The following is a 13,890-nucleotide window of genomic DNA, read 5'->3' on the forward strand; positions in this document are numbered from 1 at the left end:
CCTCTGTCTCTCCCGCTTGCAAACAGTCTGCAAAGAACCAACTCCTGGGTCCTTTCCATGGCTGGGCCCCGGTGGATTTGTTGGCGTAAACGTGATTCCCATCCCTACCCTTGGGCGCAAAGATGCTTTTGATGTGGTGGTGCTATTTTTAACTCCTTCCTTCCTCAGACTGGCAAAAATTGCAACGCAGATAAAAGATCAAACAGGCTGGAAGGACCGTGGCCACGTCTGTTAGCAGAGACTGGAGTGGACACAACCTCTTCCCCCCATTAAAAGCCAACTCCTTTGGTGCGCAGAGCACGCTGCTCCCATTGAAGTGGAGGGACTTCCCCGTAAAACAGGACGGGCCGCTCTCCTGGAGCTGCATTTCGTTGGATTTGCATTGGCCGTGGCTCTGCTGCCTTCTTTCCTGAAGGGAGTTCAGCGCTCGCCTCTTGGCGCGCGGGGTGAATTATAGACCGTGAGTCATCTTCAGAAAGAGATCTCATTTGCTTTCTTGTGACCATGCAAAAATTTAGCAAGTTTAAGTATTGGCGTGTTTGCGTTTCCTGGCCTAACATCCAATTCACCCATGAACGTGGGGTGATTGAGGTTGTACCGTGGCAGCCCGATGGGCAAAGCAGCGCCTGTATCCGCAGGGTTTCACCAAAAAAATATTCCTTCCCATTAAGCCCTTTTTTTTGTTTTGTTACAAGAGGGCAGAGCAGATTAAAACATGTTCCCTCAACTTGACTAGCGCTAATTGTCTCCCATTGTTAGAACAGGAAGCGTTTGCTCCATGGCTGTTATTATCCTCAATTGCTTGACAAGCGCTCTCTCCTCAGGTTCTTCCTTCGTGAAGGCAAAACAAAAACAGGAATTTCTCCGAATAATAACTTTTCACGCCTGGTTAATTTTTTAAGCGCGAGCATTTTCCCCGCACTGCTTTGATCTTCGCCAGTATGATTTGTATGTTCGCCTTCCTTTTTCGGGACTCCGCCGGGCCCCGTTTTCTTGCTCCCATCCTGATCAAACAGTGTGCAGCTCTTGATAACGGCTCGGCTCCTGTCACCTGCTACCGGTTGACCCGATGGGGTTGCGAGCTGCACTCGCGGCTGCCTCCAGCCCAGCGCTAAACGGGTTGCAACCCGTGTTGGCTACTGAAGTGTGGACGCTGTGTTAGGGTCCCCCCAAACCAGACTGTTTTGCTGCACCTCCAGCCAGTAAACCTGCTGGTACCGTGTTTTCCTTTCTAAGCAGGCAGCTGATGGGAGTCTCAGTTTCGGGCGAGTTTTGGAGATGCAGAGAGTCTCAGCTTTGCTGTTAAAGTGGTAAAGGACCTAATTTTTGGAAGAGCAGTGGTTTTCTTCTTGAGCCCTCTCTCCCTAATGTCATCGGAGGACAACGCTACTTCCTTCATCCCAACTCTACTAGGCCCAGAGACTTTTGCAGATGCAGATGAAGGTTGTGTCTAGGGTAAAGCAGGGGGCTTATTAACAAAACTATGGTCTACATGAAGATTGGAGCAGATCCATAGGTGGGTGCACGTTTCAGGAAAGCTCCATAGGCGCGGTCAGGTATCCAGGTTGTAGCCATAATGGTCTAGACTAGAGGCCAAAGCAATCAGGACTTGTGGTAGAGGTGATATCTTTTATTAGACCAATGAGGTTTTTTTTGCAAACAACTTGCAATTAAAGACTTTTTTTTTTTTTTTTGCAAAAATCCAGTTGGTCTAATAAAAGGTATCACTTCTACCATGAGTCCTGATTTCATAGGAGCAGTGTGCGATGACACAAGGGGCATTTCCTCTGCTTCATTGGAAAGTATGGCAGCCACTATGGATCATTCCCAGAGACAGCCCTTATTAATAACTGCACTTTTGCACCTAGGGCTTTGCCTAAAATCTTGATCCAGCATAAATCTTGTACTGCCACAGGTTCTGGGTTCCTGCTGCTGGTGGGGCCAAACTTCTGGGACCAAGGAGATATTCACAGTCCCCCGTTTCCCTGATTCATAGTCAAGTGGGTTGAGGGTTTCTGGCTGGGTTTTGTTGCTGTAGGGATAAAGACTAATGCCTGGAAACCATGCTTTCTTGGCCATCTTGTGTGTAAAGCATTAATGCAAAGGAAAACAGGAACAACAATCATCATCATCTTAACCCAATCTCAGTGCAATTCAGAATCAGCCCTCATTGCACAGGCTAATGAACTCAGGCTTGCTATTGCCGGAGAATTTGAAACCCCCGATATCTCTGTTTAATCTGCATCAGAGCCAGAATTGTGCGGGAACTGCACAATGCGCTGGTAGGGGGAGGGGGGGTGTTTTGCTGTAGATGTGCTCTGCGGTAAAAATGGTCAGAAACGTAGCCCCGGGCTACTGTCCATGTCTGCATCCCAGAGTGCCTGATCTAATGCAGTGGGTGCGGGGTAATTATGCAATTGTCCCCTTCCAGCTAGGATCAGACATGCTCAGGTGTTGGCTGGGAGGTCTCAGCTTGGCTGATTGCAGGTCAGTGAAAAGGTTGCAGGCGTCATGCATCATTCAAGCCTGCAAGTTTCCGGCAAAATCGTTTCCTTGTACCTACTGTCACCTTCTTCCCCATCATCGGAGAGCCCAAAGGGGAGGGAGGGGGGTGCTCCAATACAGCCCACTGCAGGGCTGACGTCAAGAGTTCAGGTACACGACCTAACCTTTTGCATCTAAGTGCAAGCTGGTGGATTGACTCAGCGGGAAAGGAGCCCAGGTGCGCTCAGCCAGGGTTTCTCCTCCAGGGGAAGCTGCAGTCAGAGCAAGTTAGCGTGAGCTACGGAGAACTCAGCCTGGTCCCGGCTTACCCAGGGTGCAGAGATCAACCTTCCCTCCATCCAGGCAGCCGGCTCCTAGTCCTTGAGCACCTGTGCAAACAGAGGTGCACAGCTGTGCTGAGAGTCACCCTTGGTCACCAAGAGGAGACTGCTGCTGTACCTTGGGAGATCGCATGCAAGCGCCCCAGAGCTTCTTATAAGAGCATAGCCCTTCAATGTCTCTGCGGCTCGCTCCTCCGCTTACACAGGACACGGACCTGGTTGCCTCCTCGGTGGGTTTGAGCAGCGGCCTGTGCTCAAGTAAGTTCAATCTCCGCCGCTTCAGCACTTTAAACGGTGGAGCCAGGCTGCACCCCAGACAGACACGAGGGAACAGATTTCTCCAAGGACAGAAATGCCTTTTGTCATCCCATTTGGGATCAGACATTTGCTATAGGGCCTCCTCTTTTGCATCGGGTACTCGGGGAAACAGCTCTGCGGTTGATTATCGCTGCTGATCTGAAGTGAGCAGCTACATGTGACTGCGGGGACAGGAGCCTTTAAGCATGTTCTTTCTGTCTCGCGTGCTCTAGATGTTTCCAGGGGCTGACATTGGTTTGCCAGTCATAAATGCCAAGTGCTGTTCGGGAGGGCCCATGCTATGCTCTGCAGAGAAGAAGGAGCAGCCCTGTGACTTGGGTAGGAGATGTGTGAATGTCCCTGTATACATATACATGTACGTATACATATACATATGTGTGTGTGTGTGTGTGTGTGTGTGTATAAAATACACACACACACACACACACAGACATTCACACATCCCCTATATATAGAGAGAAGTGCTGGGTATGGAGGTTATGTCAGTACAAATTGCTGCTTTTGGTGCCTTGGAAGCCATGCAGACTTACTCCTGGATGCAAGGTTGCAGTGGGGCTGCGGGACAAACAGACCCAAGCATCTAGGGCCCAAATTTGGGGCTGGGGTAGGTGGGGGGTCAGAGAAGACTCGGGATAGGGACAGCATCTGGTCACAGCATCATTTCTCCTCTTGGGACTATAACAGAGTGAAAAGCTGATAGGCTTCCCATGCACAGCATTGGGGAGGTGTCCCGTGGTAGCCCTGCGATGAGTGTTTTCACTTCCACAGTAGCTTCCATGTGGAAGTGGGACGTAGGAGGAGAAATCTGTGTTTTCTTTCTCTCCCCACCTCTGGCAGGAGAGCAGCTTTCTTATCTGGGAAGTCCCTTTCTGTCTCATGCTTACATACTATCACCGTAACTCGGTCTTGCAAAGGACGCTGAACCTGGGATCTGCAAAGGACCTTGACCGTCTGGAACGACGCGCAGCGAGCGAGGTGGAGCCGCGGCCTTGAGGTCAGATTGTCGTGCCGCACATGCAGCTCGCTTCCAGCTGTTTTTGCATATTCTCTCTCTTTCTATCTGGAGTATTAGGTTGTTTATAGGGTCCTCATCATTTGAGCCCTGCAATTAGGTAGCAAGTCACCATGGGACTGAGAAACTCAAGTGGGGTCTCACCGCTGTCGGTGTCACGCTAATGCCAGAAAAAGGCCAGGAGAAATGTGAAATCCTGCGGTTGATTTAGTGTTTCCCCCCTGGAAGCATCTCCTCTCCCAGGGAAGCACCTAATCTTCCAACAAGGAAGACGGGATGGGAGGGGTGGTGACTTGTCGGGGGAGGTACCTCAGGGCTTGCAGGCTTGGTGGTGTGCGGATGGAGGGAGGATAGCAGCTTTTTGGAACAGGTAACTTGCAGCGAAACTTTGAACCTCTGCCCGCAGCGGATGGAGACCTGCGTCCCCGTGTCAATCGGAGCACAGCTGCTTGGCTGCTATCCAAAGAGCGCGGGAGCGTGCCAAGGTCTGAGTCCTTCTGGTGTCACGACTAGCGCTGACTTCTGAGAAGAGGGGGATCATCCCTCCTTGCCTGCGCGGGGTGGGTGCGTTGCACTTGGCTCTCCAGGTCTTGACAAGCAGGGCCATTGCAGCGAGTTATAACAGGGGTGTGGATTCACCACGTGCCTGCTGCTCCCCATGGACTGGCTTTTGCAGCATGGGGAGCAGCATGTGGGGACCCAGGAGGCTCTGCACAAGCACCTGAGAAAACCAGGACATCTCCTAGTCCCTATCTCATGGACCGTGGCTTCTCCCCTCGGCCAGCAGCTCTGCGCAGCCTGGCGCTGCTTTGTTACGCCGTGCCTGGGGGACTCGTCGTTTCAGCCCGCCTGCCTCCTCCCCCTAACCTGCCGTCTCCCAGCAAATGAATTGATTAACGTACTAATTAGGGTGTCTCTCCTGTTTCCTTAGGGAGGGGTGTGCCTGCCTGTGAGAAAGGCAGAGAAGGCGGCTTGTGTGCTAATAGAGAAGCTGTCACAACTCGCTCCCACACACGCCGCTCGCTCGGGTTTTGGAGCTCGGGGTTGAGCGCTGGGGTGTCCTTGGGGCACAGCCTTGTCCTCGGGGCAGCGGTGAGAGGTGGCAGGAGCAGGGGACAAGGCCACCCGAGCCTCTTGCACCCTTTGCTTCTCCTTTGCTCTCTACCAGCCTGGCTGAGGCCACCTGGGACACAGCAGAGGACGGGAGCTGCTTGACTGGTTTGTCTTGCGCCTTCGGGGAAAAGCCTTTCTGTTTTGTGAAGCAGGAGGAGAAACTTGGCAGGGCTTTTCTTGCCAAAGGAAAGCTTCCTGCTTTAACCTGCCTTGTCTTCTTCAAAGGCAGCCGCCAACTGAAAAGCTCCAGGGCTTCCCCATGTCACCCTCCAGCTGGGGGCTTGCAGACCATTAGACCTAGTACACAAGTGCAATTTGCCAGTATAACCTAAATCAGTTAGATTTGAGTGCGCATTGAGACAGGTCTCTTTTAGACCGGGTTCTGCATTTTTAGACTGGTCTACATGCACCAAACTTTTGTAGGGTCACGGGTTTAGATCCCTTTCCCATCACTTAGACCAGTTTACGTGTAATGTCTGTACCAGAGACCGACCAAGGCTCGGAGACACTTCCTTTTCGTCGGGGGTGCTGATGCTGGGGAAAGAGGTTCATTGAAATGTGCTGGCCCTCGGTTGAGTAAGTGGGTGCGTCTTAATTAGCAGAAGGCGTGTTTGTGTGGACTTTCACCTGCGTGGGAATGAACTCCTTGGAAGTTTTTCGTCGCCTGCCTTTTAAACATCATTTCTTACACTTCCTTCTATTTCCAGCCGGGGTTGGGAGCAGAAGTATTTTGTCTCTGCTGTTCTTCATGCTGTCTTGATGCCAACCCAATCCTAAGCCTTGTTGCCTGCTCTCAAGTCATGCAGCTTTTCCTGGGGTTCGGAGGAGCTGGAACAAACCCAGGTCTGGTCATAGCTATGCTCCCTCCCTGCTCGCTGTAATCTCACCCTTAACACCGCGGGGGAAAGCCCAGGGGCATGTCCCAGAGGAGCCTTTTTTCCATTTGCTCTGGGCCACAGCAGTGGGGGCTGAGCCCGGCCGCAGCCGGGGTCCCAGGTATTCTGCTTGGAAAGTATCCAAAAAAACCAAAATTTGCACAATCAGTTTCCCCACTTCAACCCTCTTTCTCCTGCACTTGCAATTAGACTCGAGCAATTTTTCTTTCAATGAAGAGCAAATTTGTCCTAAATGCAGTTTGGTGTTGGACTCTTCCCAAATCAGGTTGAACTGGGAAAATCATTTTGACTAAAAATTTTGGGGGGGATTTTTGGAGAAAATAACAAAGCTTCTCCTTTAGAGATTTTCTAAATGAAACCACTTCATTTCAGGAATACTGAGACATTTCATTTGAGGTTTTTTGGTCTTTTTTTGATGGCAGATGTTCAGTACTTTTGAGTTGAAGTGGCATTTTCCATGTTTTTAAGTAAAAGCCGGGCTTTAAAATGAGCTCGATAGCCCCACAAGGGAAAGGATGCATTTAACTTCAGGGTTGATCGAAATATTTCAAGCTGGCCTGAACAAAGGTTTATTGGAGTTTTTTTCTGGTTGAAAAATTCAAAATAATTTCTGTTTTGATTCAACTCAAGCTTTTTTTACCCCAAATTTTCAATTTTGCTCTTATTAGTCCTGTGGCAGGATGGAGGGGCACCTCCTGCCCTGACTCTGCAGCTAGAGAGGTTTTCTTCCTAGGGACTCTCTGGATGTAAAGCGTCCCTTCATCCCCAAAACTTGCATCTCTACACCTATTTAAAATTTAGTTTTCCAATGGCCAGAGAAAGGAAAGGAAGAGGTGGAGACGGGGAAAGAGGTGAAACAACCAAGAACAGGGGAGCCGAGTGGAGGAGAGTAGCAATCCTCAGCAGAAGCAGGGATCCATCTCTCGTAGCGGCAGAGCTAAAATTGCCCTAAATGATGCTATTTGTCTGCACGGCGCTCGCTGTGTCTGAGCGGCATGTTCCCATGTTGTCACGAAGCACAAGATGGGATAATTAAATTGCCCTTTTCCCAGCAAAATGTTACTTGCTCCATGCGCCGACTCTTTATCAGGCCCATCACCAATTACACATTCATCACTGCAGATTTAAGGTGTGAAACAGGCTGGGGAGGAGGACAGAGCTGGCAATTAGGGGGGTTATTTTTTTTCCTTCAAAACTGGAGTGGAGGGAGAGCGTGTTTGTGTGCGAGAGAGGGAGGGAGAAAAGCGCTGAAGTTGGCTGCTTCCTTAGCAGAGCGGGAGGGACCACTGTGAATAGTCAAGATGATATTCTTATCCTCTAAGCCTCTCCAGCGCCCGGCGAGTCCCTCGAGGGCTCCCCTGTCAGGATAATCAAGATATTCCTGTCTTTAAGCCTCTCAAGCATTGCCGGCCTTAAAAAGCGTCTGTTTGTCAGGTATGTCCTCCTCCGAGTCAGAGGAGACAAACGCTGGATTTGGGCCTCTGCATGGGGAATCGGTGGCAGGATGTGGCCCCGGGGGATGCAGGCGCTTTCTGACCTCTGCTTATATCCTTGCAAGTAATTGCTGACCTGAGGAAGAGGGATGCCTGCAGGACAGAGCAATGCATCTTGATTTTAACAGAGAGTCCTTCTCTCCCTTGCTCTTTCTTGCAACAGCGGTGGGAGTTTTCTAGCTCTTCTGGACCAAAAGCTGGAGGGTTGGTGACCGGGGCAAGACCATGCACAGAAGAGCTGGGGGACCAAGGGAAGGTCTGGGTTTTTTGTACGGGGTCACGGCGGGGAGGGAAGCAGGGAGGGGCTGGAGTGCATTAGTGCAGGGGGCCCAAAAGGACGCCAAGTGCAGAGGAAGCAGCATTTTGGCCAGGTCCATCATAAGTAGGCCCAGCAGGAGATGATATACCCATGCCAGTTGCACCCGGGTGTATCCTGAGCAAGAGCCTGCTTTGCAGTGTGCTGCGCGGTCGTGCACGGGGCGCTCTGTTCCACTGCTGAGTTTTAGCAACCAGCCTCCCCCTGCATCCTTGTGGCACGATGCCTGGGGACCACCGAAAGCATCTGGAGACATGCTAGGGAGGCTGTGGAAATCAGGCACGTGGCTCTTCACATTCATGGCATGGAAGAAGGGGAGCAGTGTCTCCTAATGGCCAGAGCTTTGCAACGAGCTCAGCGACAGTCCCATCGAGAAGGCAAAATATTAATAAAGGTGATTCCTTCTCTCCCTCCCTCTGTCCCAGCGCCAAGCCCTCGGACCCATCCTTCAGCTACAGCCCTGGGAGTTGACTGCCTAGAAATGGCTTTTCCCAGCCGCTGACACCCTTCCTCCTGCCCTGAAAAATTAACTCCATAAATCACCAGCGACGTGCGCTCTGCTGGAGTCCCCTTCAGTTGCACACTGGCTTGTCCAAGGAGGGGGAGGGAAGGAGGGGAAGAGGAGAGATCGTTTTAAACTGATGTTCAGAGGCTGGGTTTCAGTCCTGGGACTCCAGAGGACTTCATGAAGTAAGGGTCGCGAGCCTCCGGTTCAAGCTGGGGAAACTGAGGCACAGCGAACTTAGGTCGGGGGCATCTAAATCTCATTGAATTGGCATCAGAACTGGACCCCTCGCACCCTTGAGCTTGTTGCCTTTCCCTGTCCTCTCCCATCAAAGATCCCAGCCGTCTTTCAAGGCCGCCTTGCCCTGTGTCCTCTCCGAGAAGCAAACCTTTCTTCTGCCTCTCAAGTCACGCTACTGTCCCGTGTTTTCCTTGCTCCCCCTCTCATTCACCGCTCCTCTTTTTCTCCGTGCATAAAAGCAAAAACCCATTGCCGGCTTGCACGCCTCTTAAGCCTGAACCAAAAACACATTGCCCCACAGGAACAACGCTGGAAAATGAGTAACGTCTCGCCCAGGGGCCTCCTGTCATGACCGCATGTGTTTATTCTGCCTTTATACGTATAATGTATGTATACTAGGCTCTACACTAGCGGGAGCACCGAAGAGTTTCTTTGCATTCCCGGCCCTCCCCAAATATACCCACCCTAATGCACATAGCTCAGGAACCGAGGCAATTAATTTGAATTACTCCTCTTGTGTTTGGTAGATGACGGGTTCACTCACTTGAGAATAAACTATGAGCAGCAGATGTTGTAAAGGAGATTATGGCTGCTTCTTGCTTTCTTTTTTTTTAGGTAGCTAATTGGTCAGGCTCTTGGAAAGCAAGGCAGGCTTTAGCATCACACCCGCTGCTTATGGAGGGGGAAAAAGCTGGTGAAAAAGCAACCAGGGTAGGTGGCCTTTACAGACTCATGGAAAATGAGGGTTGGAAGGGACCTCAGGCGGTCACATCGAATTCAACCCCTTGCTCAAACCAGGACCAGCCCCAACTGCATCATCCCAGCCAGGGCTCTGCCTACCCTGGTCTTAAAAACCTCCGAGGATGGAGATGCTACAACCTCTCTGGGTAAATTGTTTCAGCGATATATGGAGGAGCACGCTGGCTCTGAGAGGAGGTTTCAGGGCATGCTGTGGCCTGTTGGGTTTAGACCACTGCGTTGGTGTTTTAAGGCTGCTGTTGGGTTTCTGTGGTCGGGTGCTTTCCGTCTACCCCGGAAAGGGGTTGAGCCCATGTCGTGCTGATCCTGGCGAGGGACGGACCCGCTCTCCTCCTCCGAGGTCTTCTCCGAGCTTGGTGTGTCTGCTGAGCGGAGCAGTGGATTTTGCAGCACGAGGGCTAGTTTTGGAAGCTGGAGCTTGTGTGTGACCCTGTGTCGCCCCGTGTGTCAGATCCCCATTGCCAAAGCTGGGATTGTTATCGAGGGATTGACCCAGGGTTGCACCAGGGTGGCTGTGGCAGAGCCAGGAATTCAACTGAGCTCTCCTGAGTGCCGGCCCATTGCTTTAGCCAGGCCAGCTTCTGTCCCCGAAAGGTCAAGCTGCTGGCATTCAGCGTGGGGGAAATGCAGCCCTTTTCTTCCAGTTCCCTTTGTGTGGGACTTGCATTACCCCATTTCAAAGCGAATCATGGCCAAACTGGCTGAGTGGAAACTGTTTTTGCCTCTGACCTATAAATAGGACTAAAGGCTTTGATGCTTACCCATCACCTTGTGACCTCCTCCATGCCCCAGGGCATCGGAGAGGGACTGCCCCATGACTTCATGCAGCACTGAGTCATGTATGGAGTAAGCCCCAGACCTCCTGTCCTAACCCACAGCTCGTGCATGGCTGAAGTAGGTCTGTGTCTGGGGCAGGAGGGAAACCACATTTAGATCCCGCTGTCCCTTTAGATGACCTGCCAAGGTGGTCAGCCTCCCGCGGTGCCCGTCGCTGCTGGGAGAGCAGGATGGAGGGGTAAGATGGAGGAAAGAAGGAAGTTGGACAAATGAGTTTTGAGGAATTGAGATTGCTGCTTGCTGAGTGTTTCTAACACGCAGAGATTTGTCAGGCATCGGACAATGTCAGTGACTGTCACACGTCATTTGTTTGCAATGAGCTTTTCCATACTGTAATTTGTGTCCCCTAATTGCACGTACGAGTGTGTAGTGGTTTGGATTAAAATCAGAGGGAACTCTTCTGATGTCTTTTTGTTCACACGGTAGACGCATCCTCCCCGAGGGCTTACGGGTAGACGTACCTAAAACTCTTCCCGACTTTCATCTCTGGGCCCAGCTTGCCTGCTTATATGGTGCTTGAGAGGTACAGCTTGTGGTACACTGTCTGGGTGGAGCCAGGCCAGGGAAAGTGTGATGCAAAGGTCATGGTTGCACACTCATTTTTTCCCCTCCTGAATTACTGAAGAGCCTAACCCTGCGGTATTGACTCTCGCAAGTAATCCTGCTAACTTCAGGCTTTCTGTGTTCCTGTCCCGCTAGCTCATCCTAGCCGTCACCTAATTGCAAAGCAGATTTGATCAGTTGGCATAGAGGGCCTGCCGGCTGAGGATTGCGGTACAATGGCCAGAGGTTGCCTCGAGGCAAGAAGAATTAAAATTGCACTGCGGGCCATTTCGCCCTGAAGCCTCGGTGGGTACCGGAGAAAGAGTCCCCCAAACCCACACGGTGGCAATTTCTCGGGAACAAACATTGATACGCGCTCGGTGCGATGCCTGCTGATCCAAATGCTACCCTTGCCCCAGCAATACTCCTTCCAGCTAAGCTTCAGGCTACAAACTCCGCGGTGGAGAAGTGGGCAGGGGATGGACCGCGTGTGAACAGGAGGGGAACGGAGATGGCAAGGAGCTGACCTCTTCTGCCTGAGCCATGGAGATAATAAAGTGAGGGGTAACTATGGGAACCAGCCAAGCAGAGAACAAGGTAAATGTGGATGTGGTTTTCAGATGATCTGTTTAAAAGGTTTGCTTCTGCATGGAAGGAGCTCTGCTCAAACCTGCCACCAGCATCCTCTTTGGAAAGGGATGCCTTCAACGCAGCGAATGCTCTGGGACCCAACGTGCTGCCGTGCTCCCTCCCGGGGCGCGGGAGGGTGACTGGGTCTTACTGGAGGAGATGACCTTGTTTCTTCGCTGACCTTCATGCCCATTAGTATCAGCTTTGCTGCATTTAAACATCCGCCCTGCTTTCGGGGGGAGGCAGGGCAGCCTGTAGCCTAAGCCGCTCAGGCCTGCAAGCCTCAATTGGCATTTCTCTCTCTCTGCAAGATGGAAAAGCCTCCGGACCAGCTCTTCTGCTCATGCTGGTCTGGGGCTGCTGCAGCTAGGAAGATGAGCTGATGGGTCTGCGTGCAAGTGTGGACGGGGAGAAGGTGCGGGGAAAGGGAGGAAAGTGTTTAGGAGGCAGAGGGTCTGTCAGGAAGAGTTGGGGGCAGGGTTGGTTCACTCGGCTGTGCAATTCTGGGACTTCAGCTCCAAAACAGATTAAAAGAGGAGTGCTCTGATCTGCTGGGAAAATCATTAATGATCCCCTCTTCAGTTTGACAAGCTCGTTAGCCTCCCCTTTCCGCCTCCACACACCTGCCACCCACCAGCCCCTTGCAAACAAACCCAGGAGAAAATTACATCACAACGGCTTGAAATGCAATTTGATAGAGGAACAACCATGGAGCGAACATGTCCAGGGCCTGAGGCATCCTGACCCACCTGCATCTCCCGGAAATAAGGAGAGGCCTGCATGGGAAATAATGCAGAGGACCGGGGGAATTTTTGAGGGTCAGGATCACCCGGCACACTCCTAGACTGCAAGCCCCTGTTTCCATTGCAGCGAGGAGTTGCCTGTGTCACGGCTAAGGAAGCATGGGACCGAGCGCGTTCTGCCTTCGCCGGATGTGGGATGCAGGATGCTGAGCATCAAGAAAATGATGTGTCTGGAAGTAAAGGTCACCCTCGAACCACAGGATAATAAGGGCTGAAATGTTAAAAGCAAGATCTTTTCTGCATCCAGGAGAGCAGGTGAATTCAGTTTGCAGAAGCAGCGTGCAATTCTCTGACCTTGCAGTTGCTCCCAGCTGCCCAGCGTACGCTGGCGGGGGGAGTTTGGTTGCCCGGGTCTAACCTGCCAGGAGAAGGGGTAGCAGAATTTTCTAAGGACCCAAAAGGAGCAAGGTGCATTTCAGAGGGAGAGCGGTGTGATGGGGAGTTCATCCTTTCCCCCCTGGGCTGTCTGGTCCAGGCTGCTGGGAGAAACAGGACGCTGGACTCAATACACTGACAGGTTTGATAGGGCATGACGCTCCCCATGTAATGAAGGGGAGAATTTGGCCTTCAGATGACCAGGGATGAGGTGTGCACGTGTGCGCGCGCATCTGTGTGGCTGCATGGTGGGGCTGGGATTTGTTCCCCAGGCATGTTGAAAGCATTCAACTCTCCAGTGACCTTAGTGACAAGCAGAGAGAGACTGAACTAGAGGATCAGGTGCTCTGTTTAGGTACAGAAGAGGCAGATGCCGGGTCCCTCCCCACCGAGATGCTTCAGGAGGGATGGAGGGATTCCTACTCCATGCCCTAGTCCAGTGGTCTTCCACCTGTTTAGACTCAAGACACCTCTCGGTATATCCAAGGCTCCCTTTGGAAAATGCCAGCTCTTAGCTTTCTCTTGTTTTTTCTGACTACAGAAAAATAATAGAGCAATTCTGCTGCAGAGACCTTGGAAAGCCCATGATGGATCTGTGTTTTTGATACTGGATTCCTGTCTGAAATCTCTAGATTTATCTTGTGATTCGCACGTCGGTATTTGCACACCTAAGTGCTAATATTATGCGGGGCCCTTAAGAGGATCGCGTGGCAGGTTGGTTGAGACACACTGCCGGAGTCACTCTTTGCTAAGATGGAGTTGAGGGCTGGGCAGCTAGATTTAGGGCTTTGTCGTATGTAGACTTTCTCCCCAGAAAGAGGGCCGGCTCTCAGCCAGACTCGTTGCACAGAAAAAAGGCCTTCAGATGGTCCTTACATCTCAATGACTTTGAGTCACCCAGTGGACCAGATCCAACCTCTCCCCATTATCCCCTGAGCCATCTCACGTCCGGGGACATTAAAGCACTCATTAAGTAGGTGGGAGAAACTGCACAACCTCCTTCCATCTCAGAGCCAGGTGAAATCCTGTTCGACTGGACCTATTTGCTGCCTCAGCTGTGGGGGCAGGTGGGAACGGCATGAAATTTTGGGATGCAGCAATCCTCCAACGTGGAGAACAGGGAGAATTCAGATGTCTGTTCAGAAAAGACCATCCCAATCGGCATTGGGGAGCTCCTTTGTTGGCGCTCAAAAAGCAGAGGGGATCCAGATTGGCTGCCCAAGGG

The 13,890-nt window shown here is 51.6% G+C and overlaps 1 protein-coding gene across 7 annotated transcripts in view; it reads left to right on the top strand.

Annotated features, from left to right (window-relative positions):
* RXRA (retinoid X receptor alpha) overlaps positions 1-13,890 on the top strand; it is a 202,707-nt gene that overhangs the window by 53,738 nt on the left and 135,079 nt on the right. For 2 of the 7 annotated variants that reach the window (XM_025210037.1, XM_025210038.1), the window contains exon 1: positions 6,093-6,111. The exons of 3 other annotated variants lie outside the window; for them this stretch is intronic. The gene's annotated coding sequence lies outside the window, so the exon portion shown is untranslated. Of the gene's footprint in view, positions 1-4,118; positions 4,138-4,242; positions 4,526-6,092; positions 6,112-13,890 lie in introns of those variants that run through there. 2 more of the 7 variants (XM_025210040.1, XM_006028623.3) reach the window with 2 other exon arrangements.

Source organism: Alligator sinensis, unplaced genomic scaffold (assembly GCF_000455745.1).
Source record: "Alligator sinensis unplaced genomic scaffold, ASM45574v1 scaffold611_1, whole genome shotgun sequence".
Classification (NCBI taxonomy): Eukaryota; Metazoa; Chordata; order Crocodylia; family Alligatoridae; genus Alligator; species Alligator sinensis.